Genomic DNA, 14563 nt, shown 5'->3' on the forward strand with positions numbered 1-14563 from the left:
TTTTAAACAATTATTCTAAGTTGTTACTCTAATTCCCTTTTTTTAGAAAATTATTAATTTTAAAACAGTTCTTATTATTAAGATAGCTTTTAAATGTAAATGGTTTTTAAAGAACACAGCATTCCATTTGTCTGGTTTTCCTCTAGCTGAGCAATGAAACAGAATAACACACTCTATTTATACTCACAGGTTGCAGTTGTGGTAGACAGGTGGAAAGCGTCCCCTGCGATACTTCTCAGTGACTGCTTTCTGTTGCTAAGTTGCTGAATGTGGACTTGAAGATTAAGTTCACCTCCAAGTTCCTGGACTGTGTAATCTCCTGCCTTTACTGTGGCCTTTTATTCTCTCAACTGGCCTGTCATCCACGGCACGGGAAATTCCGTGTGGAAAAAATATTTCTTGGAAAATCCCAGATCTGGCCCTCCCACAGCATAAACCTAATGCTTCCCGTTGCCAAATCAAGCCTCTCACAAAGGCACACTGGGCTGACAAACTGCCAAGTTCTGCATTACAGTTTTACTGACAGGAGCACACAATTCCAGGATATCAGGAAGCAGCAAGGTAGCTAGTTATATGAATAAGCAAATTCTAGCTCTTCACCTAATGTTTTGCAGCGAGGAGGTGCTGGTTCTTTTGGCATCTCAGTGAGAAAGGCACTGAGATCCCAAAGCTGGTTAACTGAGTAAAAGATAGAAACTACAGCAGTGGACGAGCCCTTCCTTGTGGATTGCAGAACGCTGTACAGAGTTCTGGTTTGTGGTAACATTTGCCAGCCCCAGGATTGCTGGTACTCTTCTAGTCTTGCTCACAGTACAGATTCATAGTGACTCCTGGAAGTCAAGCTTGGAATGCGGATTTCGCTTTGAGGAGTCCCTTAGACCTCATGCTCACAGATCCTTACCGCAACAGAGTTACAATTCCAGAACAGGTGCATATAATATTTCAGGTGGACAAGACAATACACTAGTCTCGTACTGAATTCATGCACATTTATTGTGTATATCCTGATTAATTATACTACTGCCCTGTATAGGACAGTCACATGGTGTCCAGGGTACAGAGACACCTTCATGAATAATTACAAATTTGCTACAGAGGGTTGGTAAGTGGTCACAGGCTATTCAGAGTGCACCTGCATACATGAGAATGCAGGAAGGGTGAGGATCACTGATTCCTTGCACAATAGTCTGACTACTCCACTCCTTGATCCTCATGGATACCTTCACACACACACCACTTCAGTGGTAAGGAGAGTGACTTGCCATGCTATGTACAGATGTGGGTTTGGATATTCTCACTCAAGTATCGTTATCTCTGTTACAGGAGGTCTCAAGCTGAGGGTGAGCCAGGAACAGGCAGCAAGAGTAATATACACATTATCTCTGCTCTCAACCCAGGGCAAAGACACAACACTAGAAGCTTCTCACAAAATCCACACTCCCCAGCACTCCCAACCCTAGTTATTGCAAAGAGGAATTATTCCCTTGTGCCCTAATCAGCATGTCACCCCACCCTTTGTTCCAGATCTACTCAGGCCTTACTCTGGAGGGTCCACCACAGTCCAGTTGCCCAATGGTACTCCAAGAATAAAGATTCACCATTTTGGGTGAGATTTAATGAGGCTTGACATACAAGGGACTCAGCAAGGGTTTTCATCAATAGGAGGATATAGGGTAGCACCCAGTTGATATCTGTAAAACAGAATTATAGTTCACACAGTACATGTTAAAACTCTTATTTTGGAGCCTCAGCCTGTTCTTACAGAATAAAAGCCAGTGGCTCCTTGGCTCCAAAGTAAGATCTTGGCTGGTATCAATTCCCAGCTTTTTTCCCCAAAAAATATTTGTCAAGTATCCATACCTTAGCAGACCTCTGCCCATCAAAGGAATTCATCACAGAAACTAAAGATATAAAAAGTATATTCTAAACCAGCTTCAGTTACTATGAGTACAAGAAATTGCAATGAAGTCGTAGAAAGCATGTCAGTTACTGACTAGATGGCAGATTAAAACCAACATACTGAGTAATTTATAGGGATTGCATTTATAGGGAGAGGAACACTTTCTAGCAGGTGTGAACTGGCAAAGCTAGAAACACCAATAAATCATTGAGAAACCCTGAAAAGTTGAGGTTAACTCTTGACTAGGTCAGGCTCTTTCTGCAAGCCCAGGCCTGGGCCAGAGTTGCTTAGGATAACCAGACTTCCAGATAGTACCACATCAGGATTGCTATTTCTTTAACCTCAGATGCTCATCTTCAAATTGGGAATGAAACCATCCCTTCTGCCAACCTTTCTCTGTGCATATTCTTCAGACCATAAACCCTCCTAACAGAGGCTGGTACTTTGAATGCACCTGTATAGTACATCCTGCAGCAAGGCCTAATTTCACAGGGGTTCTGTAAACTTTATCCTGACACAAACTAATGATAATGAGTTTTGATAGGGAAACCTTTTTTTGCCCTAACACACTGATCAGCTGTTATAATTGTGTGCAAGTATAGACAACTCCAGAAGAGTTTATATTCTCTCAGAAGCGAGGAAGCAGAAAATCCTACACCTTTTCCTGGACATTCACGTTTCCAAGTTGTTTTTAGCTTCCTACTGGGAAGTGCTCATCCTTGTCATAGTAGGAGCTCTGAAGTTGAGTGGAGGAAACTTTATCAGAATTGCTTTGCCAGTGGAATCTCCGGAGGAAGGGAGAGAGCATTTCACAGTTTACAATAGTCTTCCTTCATGGGGTCTGTCTGAGACCTCTTGTCTGCAGCAGATAAAAAACCAAAACAAACCACATGAAAAACCCCAAAGCCTGCAAGCAATATGCCTGTAAAAACTCCAGCCTAAAAAAAGACTGCCTATTTTCATTGGCAGCATTCCCTTATGCATCACTGACATGGGGCTCTTTTTGGTTTTTCCCAGGGAATTCTGCCATCCACCGTTTATATTTTTATATCTTTTTAATAGAATAGAAAATGATTACAAATGCAAAATATTCAAAAAGAAAAAGCCTGAAAAGCATTTTCAAAAGCACACAACTGAGAGGTAAAAATCTCTCTATTAAAAGTAAAAGATGCCCAAAGGACTTCAACCCTCTTGTTCAGGAAGACTGGGATTCCTGTGAAATAAAGCTCATATTAGATTGTAAGTTACATAGGTATTTCAGGAAAAATAACTCTGATACAGTTACTTATCTTGAACTGCAGATGTTGAAGCTAGAGGTACCATCCAGCCTCCCTCTTAGTGGTTTTCCATGTAACTGATTTATTCCCTTCTCATCGTTATTTTACATTTTTGCTTTTTTTATCTCTTTTGCCAATTATTTGAAAATTTAAGAGCCTCAGTCCTGGTGCTGTACTGAGCTGGGTGCAGTTGTCTGCTCTCCTCTAGTGCTAGCTCATAGTTCCTTAAAATTAATCCAATTCCTCCCTGGCAGAAAACAGGAGACTGAACCTAAATCAAGTCAATTTTTTAGAAGTGTAGAACACTTCTTGTTCCTATACACTCCAGATCTTAATTTCCACAAGTGAAATCCAGCTTTTTACAAGTGAATGGGAATACTCCACCTCTATTCCATTACAGAGGTGCCTAATGGGGATTACCTAGCAGCAACTAATTTTCCAGTTAGGTGGTGTACTTGGTAGGTCACCATGACACAAAAGGTAAGAAAATTAAAATTCTATATAAACACATTAGGAACAACAAAAATAACAAAAAACACCCAGGTCTGTTATTTAAAGGAGCACAGCAATTGGCAGAGAACATGTCAAATGTCATTTCTTTCTCTACAGAGAAAAGTTAAGAGATACTATAATAGTGTTATGTAGTGGGAAAAGAGAACAGGTCAGAGAATGGAAAGACTGAAGGCTATTTTAGGTCAGCCACAGTCAATCAAGTTACTGTTTAAGGATCCAAACCCTCAGGAGCTACCTTTGAGATTATGGGGAAAAGGTGTCAGAGGGCTTACAAAAAGCAAATATTGCCTCTCTGTATCTAAGAAAGGAAGATCAAGGTAATGAGAACTGCCAGGCCTTCTGTGCAAACACCTAGAAAAGGTACTAGAACCATACTGAATTTTTTTTAAAGAAAACAGTTAAAAAACCCCCCACAAAACCTCAGCAGAAGGCTACCAAGCTGTCAAGAAGAGATGACATTGAAATGATTGATTTCTTCTTGGCAGATCAATCTAGTTTGTACTTCAAGGCTGAGTGAGTAACAAAGAAACAATAGTGCACTAGAGTTTGCTATAATTGAGACTTTTAATACGGTCCCATGAGACATTGTTATAAACAAACAAGTGAAATAACACTAAGCTGAAATCACCATAAAATGAGCATGCAAGAGATGCAACCACTGCTCAAAGGGCAGCTTTGCAAAGATCACTGTCAGAGGGGACTCTACAAAGAGCCCTGCAAGGGCTTATCCTGAAGTAGCTTGAGCTAATTTAAATTGGATGACAAATTATCATCTAAAATGCCTAGAAAACTAGCAGACAACAACAAGCTTTGAGGAACTGCCAGAGTTCCAAAGGACCGATGTAGGGCTCAAAGACTGGGGTAAGTTAGTTGCGATCCAAAAGAAATGAGGACAAACCAATATAAACAAGCACAATGGTCTTAATTTTAAAGAAAAAAATAACCATCTGGGAAACTGCTGGCTAAGCAGCAGAATTATAGAAAAGGAACTGGGAGTTACCACAAATTAAACACAGGTTAATGATTTGTTGGAATTTTCAAAAATAGGAAATGTTGTTCTGATATGCATTAACAGGGATATAAGACAAAATTTGCAATTATTCCATCCATTTTGCCATGGCCAAATCTCATCTGGTGTAATGCACCCAGTCCTAAATACTGTCATTTTAGAAAGCTACAGGCAGATAATACAATAAAATTTTGAGCAACACAGTCAATATATTTAGAACAAGATCAAAGTATTATTCTCTTATTGAAAAAGAACTGGAACCATCTCATACAATCCTGACACACAGTGTTATTTTCATCACAAAACAAAATTTAAGATTTACTAATTTTATTTCTTATGAACACCCTCATTTTGTTTGCTTCCCTGAAAATGTGTACAAATGCTTGTTTGACACATAAGGAGATTTTAAGTGATCTAATCTGAACTATCACCTCTCCACAGATCACAGTTGAAGTAACATGTGCTTAGAAAGTATGGCTTATGTGTAAACACACAATGCATTTAACTGTTTTGTTCCCACCTCACTGTAGAAAAGGATGGCAGAAGAAAGAAATCTATACAATCTTCTATAACCTAAAAGGCTTTAGTACTTACAGTGACAGCATACTTTGGAGGCAACAATTCTTTATGTCCACTTGGTGCAGTGGTGGTTATAGGTGGTAGTGACAGAGTTTTAAAGGTAATTTTTGTACAAGAGTAGGCCAAGAAATGCTAGGACAGGAGCTTTGCAGTCTAGCTTTCTGTTGGAGATTAAGTCTTGGTTTGAGAAACATTTGCCAGTAACTTTATCAGTAGCTTACAAAAGTGGGACACAGCAGGAAGTTATTTTAGATTGTCTAAAATTCTCCGTTGAGCTTGCTGAAATCACAGTAAGACACATACAGGATATGGTGGGATCTCAGGTATTCTAAGAGATAAATATTCATTTTCCATGTCTTTTTTGAATAACAGCTCTTTATCATAGAATGGTTTGGGTTGGAAGAGACCTCAAAGATGACCTAGTTCCACACCCCCTGCCATGGGCAGGGACTCACTCCGCTAGCCCAGAGTGCCCAAAGCCAGACCCAACCTGGCCTTCAACACTGCCAGGGATCCAGGGACAGCCCCAGCTTCTCTGGACACCCTGCGCCAGGGTCTCATCACCCTCACAGTAAAGAATTTCATCCCAATATCTAACCTAAATATCCCCTCCTTCAGCTTAAGGCAATTCCTGCTTGACCTATCACTCCATGCCCTTGTCAACGGTTCCTCTCCAGCTTTCTTCTAGAGCCTATCTATATGATAATATTACATCCACATTTATGTATTTTTAAGTCTTCCTTTTTAAACATTTTAATGATGCTTTTATATCAACACAAAAATAGAGAATTAGGTACCTTGGAGTAACCCAGCTCTATCTCTCTACAGGAGCTCTATTTGTCACTTCTAAATACTTATGAGGTGTTTTAAATTAAGTCAAAATAGCTTGTACAAGGGACAATTATTCCACGGCAACAGTAAAACTACTTGTAATTTTGAAGTCATGGAAAAAACCTCCAGCTTCACAGTAACAGCACAAGAGGAAGAGTAAGAGCTTTAGCCAGCCTTGAAGGGAAAGGGAGTTCTGGTGCCAGTAGTGAAGGTGTTTCCTGTTTGGAAAGGAGCTTGAAACACTAATTCTTTAAAAATTCAGAGACAAAGGATCTAAGGCACAAGTTTTCCGTGAGGTCTAGATGGGAAACAATAATTTCCAAAAACATACTCATCCCTCAGCCTCTGTCTTTCATTAAGTGTGAATAAGGTAAGCAATACAACAGTTACAAAGAAGCTGGAATTTCTCAGGATGCCTAAGGCAGTCTCCAGTCTGTCTGGAGTGAAACCCCAAGAGCCAGAAAATCTTATCTCCACTTCTCATTTCGGGAACTCTCTGATGTGACTCATACTGCTCAATTTCCTCCAAACAGGCAAAAATACACATTCAAGAATCTAACCTGAGGCCAGGGATCACTTGCACTGGCAAGGTGTGATTCAGTGCACTGAAACATGAAGCAGAACAAAGGATCAGAGGAAGTAACTCACACCCCAAGTTAAGATAAAAGCAGGGCTGGTCCTAGCATCACAAATACCTGTCTGCCTGCAGTGGCAGGTGGGACCCATGCCATACCAAACTTGATTATTTCTAGTTCTACTGTTGGAAATGATGGCAGAGAAGTTCTTGGAGTCTTTCCACCCTTCATGTACACGTAAGGAAGAGTAACTACTTTACCCATGCACAGACCCAGCACTGTTGATTTGTCTGCCCAAGTCTGTTCCACAGTCCCACACTCTCAGCCGGAGCTGTCCCAGTTGTGACATCAATGGGGATGCTGGCTCTGAGGAAGAAAACAGTTACAGCTTTTGGCAAACAAGAAGAGCAAGAAGACATTTCAGGATTAGGAGATTTAGTATGTCATTGAGTTTGTAAAAGCAGTCATCTGGAAAATAGTTTTTTTGTTTTGCAAATTCTTTGCATAGCTTCTGCCTAGCTCTGTTCCCAGAAGACACTGGTTTGACTTATCAGATGGCATGGGAACTATCAATAGCACCAGAGTGCTGACATGCTCTTCCATTCACTGTTTTCAGTATTATGAGGGAAAGACTACAAGAAAAGGATGAAGAGAGAAGAAGCTTCATTTCCTTGCTAATAGACCTCATCTTTAGTTTATGGACTCCAAGCTTCTGGTCTATTTTTTTCAGTGCTTAAGTCAGTTTCAAGTAAATATTCTTTATACACCAGCAGACACAGTATTTAATGTGCTTGAGTCCATAATTAAAGTAATATCAACATTTAAAAATTATTAAATACAGCTCCTTATAACTTCAGTATTGGTCACTTCTCGGTCTTCTCTAAGTTTTCAGTTCAAATTGCCCACCCCAGGAGCTGTACTGCTTTAGGAAGAAACATTGGCTAAGCAAGCTTCAAAGGAGGCCAGCACAGATATTTTAGTCATCTTTTGTTTTTACTTGGAAAGAAGTAAACAAACTCTCTAAGTGTTTTCTGCAGTAGATCAGAACAAGCCACATTTTTGAAAGACCTAGAAGTTTTGGACCATGTTCCTAAAAGGTGCTTTGGATGATACTGACCCCTGTAGTTATTTCTATCAGCCACAAATAATTGTTTTTTAGGACAGGCACATTTAGCATAAGATCATTAGTGGAGAGCACAGCCAGGACAGCCAACCCAGACTGGCCAAAGTGATATTCCTTACCATATAGCATTGCCCTGGTTTCAGCTGAGAGGGGGTTAATTTTCTTCATTGTACCTAGTAGGTTAATACCTTTTGGATTTGTGCTGAAAACATTGTTGATAATAGAGATAAATGTTTGATAACAAATGTTTTTATTATTCTTGGGCAGTGGTTACACAGATTCAAGGCCTTTTCTCCTTCTGAAACTGCCCCGCCAGTGAGTAGGCTGGGGGTGCACAAGAAGCTGGGAGGGGACAGGGCCAGGACAGCTGGCTGAAGGGATATTCCCCACATCATAGGGACTCATGCTCAGTGTAAGGGCCTGGTGGAAGAGGATGGGGGGTTGTTGGGAGTGATGGCATTTGTCTTCCCGAGTAACCATCACGCATGATGGAGCCCTGCTTTCCTGGAGACAGCTGAACACCTGCCTGTCCATGGGGAGTGGTGACTGAATTCCTTATTTTGCTTGCATGCATTTTGCTTTACCTATGGAACGGTCTATCAACCCATGAGTTCTCACTTTCCCAATTTTCTCCCTCATCCCACCCCACCAGGGGAATGAGCAAGCAGCTGTGTGGAGCTTAGATGCCAGCAGGGGTTAAACCATGACAACCCTCCAGAGTCAACAACAAAAGTTTATCTAAAGGTTAAGTCAAAGGAGATCCAAACATGTGAGTAAACACATTTGTTTAGATGCTTAAAGCAAAGGGAAAAGAATTCAGAACAAAGCTGACAGTATTGTTATTTTTCATCTTTTATTCAGGTGATGCCATTAGCTCGTAAGTAAACAAAACAAGAGTTAAACTACCAATTCTATGAGTTTGCTTCTATCCTCTAAAGCAGAATTCAGTTGTCTTCCTCCAAAATAAATAGTGTACATGCCCTTTTTAAAGGCACTGCCCCCACTTATTAAGTATTTAATTTAGCACCATGGCATAACAGGAATACATTCTTATGTATTACAAGCACAGCTCCCTGACCTTGGCACTCACTGGATGCCAGCATTTGGGAATGCAGCTCTTATGCTCTGTATGTGACATTCCTTCTCTCAGAGCAGAACTATTGCTATAACTAAACCAGCCCACAGACACGAGTGTTAGTAGATAACCACAAAAAATAAAAATAATGTACCTTTTTCCTTCAATCTATGTCCAGAATTCTGCAACTAAGTCTTCATACAATTACATCTCCCATCTATTTTCTTTAGTCTGATTTTTTTTTTCCCCCCTAGAGAACTGCAATCCCAACACTGTGGCTAAGGACACAGTTTCCTTGCTGGGTACCTTCAGCCCATAACCCAAAGTGCCCTCACATCTCTGCTCCACAAATGCAAATGCACGAGTTTATCTTGAAGAAAAGCAGCTGCAGCCAACAGCCTTTATATTCAGGATGTCATACATCCCACATAAATTAACTCTGATCAATTAAACAACTCATTCACACTGTTTGTCTCCACAGACCATAAAGTAACAGCTGGGACTCTGGAACTATCATCTGCACACCATACTTTTGTCATGCCCATAACATATGCTGTAAGGCATGGACACTAAGTGCAGGGAAGGACAACCAAAGGACAGCTGAAAACAAACCTAGCAGGCTGGTTTCACTGACCAAGGGGATTCTAGTGGGGAGCACAGGTTCAGTACTTCAAAGGGGGGAAAACCAGCAATCCTGTGACAGGCAGGAGATACTCATGGCCATTCAGAAGAATTAGAAGAACGACACTTCCTGCTAAGGAAGTTTAGACTGTCCAAACAGAAATGTTTCATGAAGTCCCCTCTAATGAAACATCTTCCCAGGTGTCTATTAGAAGTTTAAGGCTGGAGGAGGCAGCTAGGAATTCTCAGAAAGATGTGATGGGATTTTATAAGTATCAGGAAAGTAAAGAACACAATCAGAGGTTTTCTATATATAGTTAGAATAAAAACCCAAACAGATACAAGCCACCTGTAAGTAAGTGTAGACTGAAAATTAGGAGGGAGTTTCTACCCAGCAGAGCAGTGAGGCTATACAACTGCCTCCTACAAGTAGCAGAACAAACCCTTTGGATTTCATGCAGACCTCATTCAGTTTCTGAAAGGGGTCATGCAAGCTCATTATTTGTGACAGAAAGATATACAGACCCAGCAGAGGTCCTTTACACTCCTGCAGGCTGGAGGCTGGCTTGGATTCTTAACCTTCAGTGCTCAAACCAAACCTCTGACTTCTGAACTGACAATACATACACATATCCAAATGCTGTTAATACTTAGAGAGAGAATGTTATTATCCTGCATTTGTTCTGGCTTCACTGCTAAACTGAGGAGCTGCTAACAAACAGGGGAAGAAAAATCTTCATTTAAAATCTTTTAAAATTAGGAGGTCAAGAAGCAAAGTAGATCTGTAATCTTTGATATCCACAATAGTCATAATTTACAACAGTATATTTCACTTGCTTCAGTCTATTAGATGCTCTTCTGCTCAACACGTGGGTGTACTCTCACCCTGGGATAAAAAGTTTGCAAGTACAGCTGAAAGTTAGCCCTCATTTTCTCCTTGTGCAAGAGTTACATGCAATGGAAACCACCTACTTCAAAGTAATTTTCTTAATATTTTCCTGTAATACAACAGCGGGCCAAACATATCCTTACATCTTGTGCCCTCCTGTCAAAGAGCTCAATAAAAGGAAAAATTTATAAAGCTGGAGTTCAAGCTCATTGCTTCCCTTTTCCTGACTTTGGTAACCTGGACTGGCCTAACAGCTTGAGAAAAACCCATGGTGAGCTTCGCCATACCACAAGGTATATTTAACTCATTTGTATAATACTAATATTAATTTTCTAGTCACTTGCTGTTCAGAGGCTAAACAGCAAAATATGAGGATGTTTTGACTTTAAGGAACTCCTGGCTAATGGCTATTTGCCTCCTCTCAATGAAATGTTACATTTGATCTTGAACTGCAATCCAAAGTCTCCCTTTTAAGATTCCATGCCAGTTAACCAGCATAGTCTGGACACTGAAAGCAAGCTAGAAATAGCAGGTCTGACACCTGCAGGTACATTGAGTGCTGGGTTTCAGCAGGATAAACCAGTCGTATCAGAAGTCTGTTTCTGCTGCCAGATGACTTCTGCTACCTGAATTTGTAAAATCCTACCTGAACTTGCTCAGTTACAACTGGCTTCGGTATCTCCACATCCAGCTGCAGCACAGCCTCCTCACCTTCTCTTCCCCATCCCTCATTTCAATCCAGGTCAATAAAACAAGTGACAGTGGTTAATTTCTCAAGAATTCCACTCAAGGCCAAATTACCTTTTAACTACAGATCAGAATATATCATAAGCCATCATGCACCAGGGTTTGTGCTTTCAACCCAAGCTTTTTCGGAGACCCTTTCTGTTACTGGGTTACTCAGAGGAAAGCCACTGTGTTTTCATTGTAGCCATCAGTTACTGAGTAGTAAACTTTTCCACTTGGATTTTAGCTGAAAGCTCTAAAACGCAGAGCATAATGCAGGGGAAAGGAGTCATCTCAGAACATTGCCCTGTGAGTCAAATGTAATTTATTCTCAGAGCTGGGCTCCTGACATTCAGCCCAGGAGAGGAGTTGTGATGCTGTACACAGTGCTTTGCCTGAATTTTAAAAGTAGGTTCAGGACTCAACTCTCAACAAAAAAATGGTGTAATTGACTGCACACACCAAAAAAAAAAAATGAAGTAGAAATTTATAAGCACACACATACATAATGTAAAAAAAAAAAATGTTTTTGACAATCTTAGCACTTGAATTGCACAGAATAGCCCACATGTGAAGAGACCTCAAAAGATCACAAATAGGATGATCTAGCACCCCATCCAATCACATTTGCCCTGTTTTCTGCATGCACTGGTTTTCCAGTGGTATTTAAAGGAAATGGTAGCATCTCACTCAGCTTTCTTGCTTCTAAGGGAAAGGTTTTAAGAATCAAATTAGCAGATGGAAGTCTTACAATGGCCATCTCAGATAGACTCACAACAAGAAGAGAGGGAGAAAGGGACAAGTCAAACATAAGAACAGGATAACTGGGCAGAACTGCTCTAGACATCCTTAATAAGGCACAACACCCACCTGGCTCTGCTAGCACCCATGCCTCAGAGACTCCTAGGGACCTATCACTTCACATTGCTACAGTACTATATCTTTACTGCAGGCATTCTATGCATGTTGTGTCTGGGCTACCAACACACAGTTAGAATATGCAGCTGCATTTATATTACTGTGCTTTGCTCATAACACATTTTAGATATCAATTTGATTTTATTTTAGGATGTCTTTGGCATACTCTTCTGCTTTTGGGTTTGATACTGGCACATAAATGGATCCCTTAAACTATATTCAGAATCTGTATTTGTTTAAAACTAGCATTTAAGATACTCCAGTAGCAAACCAGGTACTTAAATCCACAGTTTCCATTTTTTTTTTCAGAAGAAAACCCTAACGTGAATTGTAGTTCCAAGTACTGAGTGGTATATGGCCAGTGGATATAAAGACTTCAGATAAAATAGCTGTATTTTGAAATGCTGAGCTACAGCTTACATCTAGTAAACAGTCCAAGGCCAATTTTAAGGGACTGCACTTACAAGTGGTAGCCTCCTCCAAGATTACTTGAAGACCATTTGTCCACCTCAGTAGCCAAGAAAAAAGAAACTGGGAAAGATATTAAAAAAAATAACGTTCAGTATACATACAGACTTCCTGAACACAGCAGTTTTTCTTGGGGGTGGGAGCACGTAATAGGGAGCAAAAAAGTTTCTAAAAAATTACCATAAAAAGATACAAATATCATGGCCTTAACGCCACCACAAAGCCCAAAGGAAATGCAGCTAAGTGTGACAAGGATGCATTTATCTGCCCCTGAACAACACTTTCCATCATCCATTTCACTTGCTACACAGGAACCCAATTCCCTATGTTCCTGTGTTCTCAATCGATTTCCATCCGATCTGTAGGAACATGGCCAATTGAGTTGGCATTTATTAATATTTTCAACAACTTCTTTAACAGAAAAAACCATGGTCACAGGACATACTTACAAGGGATACAATGGGCCAAACCACCTCAGCAAAGCTATTATTATTCACTTTAATCCTCTCAAGACATTCAGGAAGTTCTTCTAAAAGGTAAAAGCACAATAGATACCAGACCATTTGATACCTTTACGAAAAATAACTGGGGTAGCTACAATAATTATGCAGCTATCATACCCTGTCACATGAAACACAGTTCTTCCTAGTTTTTAAGAAAAGATTTATCAAGTTCAGATACACTAGCTCAAACAATAACTTGGTTTAGTATCCCAGATACAGCTTAACAATGGCCTAACTACACATCCTGTTACACCATATAAATGCTGTTGCATCAATGCTTCAATCCACTGCAATATACATTACAATACTGGCACAACCCAAAGCCAACATAAGGATAGGTGAATTATACAAGGCCATGCAGATTAAAACAAACTGATGGTAGGATGGGCCCAAATAGCAGTGCAACTTTACAGTCATTTGGGTCCAGTCCAAAACCTGCAAGCTGTAACAGAAAACAAGCCCTACTGGTAACACAGAAGAGGAAAAAACATTGGCGACGCTTACATTATGGTCTGGCTATAACTAGTCAAGAAAAACATCTATTATCTTAGTTATCATCACATTGGTTCACTGTAACCTTATTTGAGATATTTACAATGCTTTTCCTCAGAACAATGTTTTTTAGGATACCACTGTGAAGAGACAAGATGTCCCTTGGCCAAATAACTAAAAAACCCCCTTAATTTTTCAGAAAACAACGACAAACTTGTTGCCACGGCTAGATATGAGTAATCCCATTACAAAAGGAAAGTCCCTTCATACAGCTTTACTGGAGGCAGATTGTCTCTGGTGTGAGACCCCTGTTGCTCTATGCCATCCTCTTTGTACCCCCGAGGCTGACAAAGTGACTCATTAACAATTACCGCCAACAACAGACAATTCCCATTTTTGGCCTAAAAGGCCACCAGGAAGCCCCTATAACTCTGTTTCTGGGTAAGGTGGGTGCTTAGGAAGACAAAAGCATTAAGGAGAAGATGACAGAGTTCTGCTTTGCTTATTACAGAGTTAAAAACTTATCTGTTCTAATTTACACCAAGTCACATACCCCCTTCTCCTTAGTAAAGGCAAAATTCTTTAAGGTTTAGCCTTCACCTAAGGTATACCACAGGTATTTTCTTTACTATATCCTTGTCCCTACCCTTTTTGCTGTTAGCTTCTTACAGGTATCATACCTGAAACAGTGTGATAAAGTTCCCCACAACCATAGCCATACAGCAAGCTTCCATTCAGGCAAAGGAATGAAATACCCTATTCCATTCAAAAATGGAAAGATGCAATTCATCAAACAAAGAAACTCCATTAAACCTTCATAATGCTGTAGCTCCAACAAAAGATAAACCAGAACATCACACATAAAGATAAATTAGTAGACAAAATAATGAAAACCCATACACACAAAAACTACCCAACAAAAAGAGACTTTCTACATTGCTTAGAAAAAAAAAGATACTAGAACAATCCTACTAATCTCTACTATTAAACCAAAGACGGCCAACCCAAACAACCCCATCAACTCCCCAAGGCTCTTCCCACCATATGAGCCATTTGCCTCAGAC

The sequence above is a fragment of the Gallinula chloropus genome (genome assembly GCF_964237585.1).
Source record: "Gallinula chloropus genome assembly, chromosome: 6".
Classification (NCBI taxonomy): Eukaryota; Metazoa; Chordata; class Aves; order Gruiformes; family Rallidae; genus Gallinula; species Gallinula chloropus.